Below are 3,945 nucleotides of genomic sequence, written 5' to 3'. Positions count from 1 at the left end.
CAACATAACACATATAGTAAATATCTTGCGTAGAGCCATATAATATGCACTTTTCACAGTTCCTCAAAATTAATCTCTCACTCCGAGGCATTTGCTATTCTGTACCCACAACCCGTGCGTCCGAGACTTCTCCCGACTTCAGCTTCAGCTCCGGAGTTCCTGAGCCTCCTCCTGTCTGGAGCTAGCTGCCATTACCGCTGTCACAGGTGCAGCTTCGCAGCAGGGAGGCTCTGCGGGCCCCCCCGGGCCGTGCCCCCTCCCAGGCCGTGCCCGCCCCGGTGCTGATGTTCGGCCCGGGCTCTCTCGCTGTTCCCCGCTGCCGCAGAGTCCCGGGCTCACCGGGCACCGACCGCCCGGCGCCGCAGGGCCCCGAGCCCCTGCTCAGCAAAGGGCCAGTGTCCGTGGCCGGGCCCTTGCCGGGCCCTCCGGCCATTCCCCACCCCCGGCACAACCCGCAGCTCCCACCGCAGCTCCATCCAGCCGGGCACTGCGGGTTCTGCAACGAGGCAGAATATTCACTTCATGGAATCTTTGTCATCTCTCCTTAGATGAGCAAAACCAGCTGCTGCTGAGACAATCCTATCTCACACTGAAGGCTTCCCACCCAAACTGCTACCTTCAGTCCTGACACACCAATAAGAAATCCAAGAGCAAAAGAGACAGCTGATTACAGAATCCTGCAAAATCACACACCAGAACATTTTGGTATAAAATCACCAATATGGACGGAAGCTGAGAAAGTCAACAACATTAGAAAACAAGCTTTGAACACTGGGACTAGAAGAGCTCAGGCAATGCATTTGATTGGAATGAGCTGTCTCTCTCTGACACGTGAGCAATGCCATTGAATTTCCCAGACCAGGGAAATAGGGAGCCCTGGCAGCAGCAGCTCCACACACAGCAATGACACAACCGGGCAGGGAAAGCAGCCGCCAAAATTATAACTTCTACTTGCAATTAAGAAAATTGTTTCGAGTTCTCCTATTAATATAGATATTAGCCACTATTTATAGAGTCAAAAAGACTAAAAATACTGAGAATAACTATAACTGTAATATTATTAGCAAAAAAGAGATAATAGAAATAATAAGAATTTATAATGGTAATAAAACCCCTACCATACTTATACTAGGTTTGCATGGCCAGGTTTTGGCAAGGGAGGACTCGAAGAGTGCCTTCTGTGAGAGGCTGCTAGAAGCAGCTGATCCTCCTCTGCCTCCAGCAAAGGCTACGCCAGCTAGCTCCAGGATGGAGCAGCCACAAGCCAAGACTGGAGCAGTTAAGAAAATTGATTATCATGTAGTTGTAACTGTGACCAGGGAAGAGCAGGGTAAGAACATGTGAGAGGAACAACTCTGCACACACCCGGGGCAGGGCAGGAGGAGGGGCAGGAGCTGCTGCAGGTGCTGGAGCTGATTGCCCTGAGATTCTGTGCTGCAGTCCCTGGTGAGGCAGCAGGGCCCCTGCAGCCCATGGAGGGCACTGGAGTGCAGAGATGCACCTGCAGTGCCTGCAGGAGCCCCTGCCAGAGCAGGGGGATGCCTGAGTGGAGGCTGTGACCCCATGAGAAACCTGTGCTGGAACAGGGACCTGGCAGGGACCTGCAAACCCATGGAGAGAGGAGCCCACGCTGTAACAGGGTCCTGGTAGCACTTGTGAATTCATGGTAGAGTGAGCCCCCTTGCAGCAGTTTGTGAAGAACTGCTGTCCATGAGATGAACTCATGTTGGAGAAGTTCATGGAGAATTGTCTCTGGGAGCAGCAGAAGAAAACGTGATGAACTGACCAGAACCCTCATTCCCTGTATCCCTGCATCCACTGGGGGAGGAGGTGGAGCTGGGAAGGAGGGAGGGATGGGCAGAAGGTGTTTCTAAAATTTTATTTTACTTCTTGCTATCCTGCTCTGATTCTGATAGCAATAAATTCAGTTAATGTCTAATTTCGAACCTGTTTTTCCCATGATGGCATGTGCTGAGTGATCAGTCCCAGTCCTTATCTCAAGCCATGAAGCCTTCATTCTGTTTTCTCTCTCCTGTCCATCTCTGGAAGGGAGTGAGAGCACAGCTCTGGTGGGTGCCTGGCATCCAGCCACGCTACACTGACTACACTTCCTTCCCTTCATTCTTTCTTTCTTTCCAGAGGGCACTGTAAAGAGGCTGAGTGGGGCTTTGACAGAAGGAGTGAAGGTGGTGGGGAGTAGTGGGGACAGGAGCCACAGGGATGTGGGACAGACATCAGAGGGGCCCAGGCAGCTGGCAGGGGGCAAGGCCTGTCCCCCTGGCCCAGCAGCAGCCCCGTGCCCTGCCCAAGGTGCTCCCACCAGGGGCTGGGCCCCAGAGGCAGGGGGAGAGCCCAGTTCTGGGGGCGGCGTTTCTGCCCTGACCCCCATCCAGCCCAGCCTCCCCCGTGTGTGCAGTGACCGCTGGCACGGGCTGCACTGGACACTGTGACCTGCTGGGGACATTGAGAGCTGCCCCACTGTGACACTGCCCTTGGCATTTCACAGGCACCAAACAAATCACAGCCAGCCCAGCCCACTGTCATGTCCCACGCACCAGAGAGCATCACAGCCAGCCCTGCTCCTTGTGATGTCACAGGCACCAGAGCACATCCCAGCCCTGCTCCTTGTGGTGTCACAGGCACCAGAGCACATCCCAGCCCTGCTCCTTGTGATGTCAAGGTCCCTATGAGTGTATCAAGTGTGAGAAGAGTTTCTCACAGAGCTCTCACTTGACCCAACACCAATGGTGCCACCACTAAGGGAAGCCCTGCGATTGTGAGCACAGGAGGAGCTTTGTGCACTGCTCCAGCTCCATCCCCCATGGGAGGATATGCACTGGATGATTTCCAGTGATCCCTGGTGGGCAGAGCCCCAGTGATCCATGGTGCTGGTGATCTGTGTCGGGAAGACACTTGGCTGGGGCGCTCCACATCCTCCTGGCTCCCTGTGGCTTGGATTTTCTTTTCATTTCTTTGTCCTTTCAAAACACCCTAAACCAGGGTAAAAATAAAGAGTGTGAACTAAGACCTGGATGGGGACATGGGGGGGATCTTCCAGATGATGTGGGGGATGCTGGGTGTGAGGCAGTTGAGAGTTCTTGGCAGAGACTATGTTCTCATATTCCCAGTTCCATATTCCCAGTCCTGGTCCCATTCTCCCATCCCTGGAATTCCTGGTCCCTTTGCTGAGCCCACTGCCAGGCCTGCATTTCCATGGCTATATTCCCTGTCCTGTTTGCATATTCCCAGTGCTGTTCCTGTATTCATTTTTCTGATCCTGGCCCCACATTCCTAATCCCCATCCCATATTCTCTGCCTGCTTCCTGTTTCCATATACCCTGTGCCATTCCCATATTCCCATTTCCGGTCCCATTTTAGCCCCCTCTCTCATATTCCTGGGCACCATCTCCATTTCCAGTCCCTGTCCTCATTCCCAATCCAGGTCCTTATCCCCATTCCCGGTGCCATTCCCCAGGGCCGCCTCTCACATGGGGCCCTGAGGGCTCCACAGCTCGGGCTGGCGGTGGCACACGAACCGTTCAGCCCCGCTGCTGTCCTTGGCCAGCTGCAGAGAGCACAAGGCTTTGGCCATTCCTCAGAGGCCCCCAGCTGGCCAGAGCAGCCCCTCCTGCCAGCACCCGCTGTGGCTCAGAGCCCTCCCTCATGCTGGGGACATGGAGCGGACATGGGCCTGCAGGAGGCTCCTGTTCTTGAGACAGGAGCAAGGCTGCAGCTCTGGCCTTTGGGCCCTGGGCCGCAGCAGCCCAGGGGAGGCCCAGCTGCAGAGCTCGCAGCCCCGGATGGGTTTCACTGGAACGCTTTGGAGCACTAATCCACATCCTATATTCTCTCTCCGGTCGTTGTTTCCATACTCTCTGTTCCGTTCCCATATTCTCATCCGCAGGTCCCATTCCTGTTCCCTGCCCCTGTACCAATTCCCGGTCC

The sequence above is a fragment of the Hirundo rustica genome, chromosome 32 (genome assembly GCF_015227805.2).
Source record: "Hirundo rustica isolate bHirRus1 chromosome 32, bHirRus1.pri.v3, whole genome shotgun sequence".
Taxonomy (NCBI): Eukaryota; Metazoa; Chordata; class Aves; order Passeriformes; family Hirundinidae; genus Hirundo; species Hirundo rustica.
The sequence above is the reverse complement of the archived record's forward strand: the minus strand, read 5'-3'. Positions refer to the sequence as shown.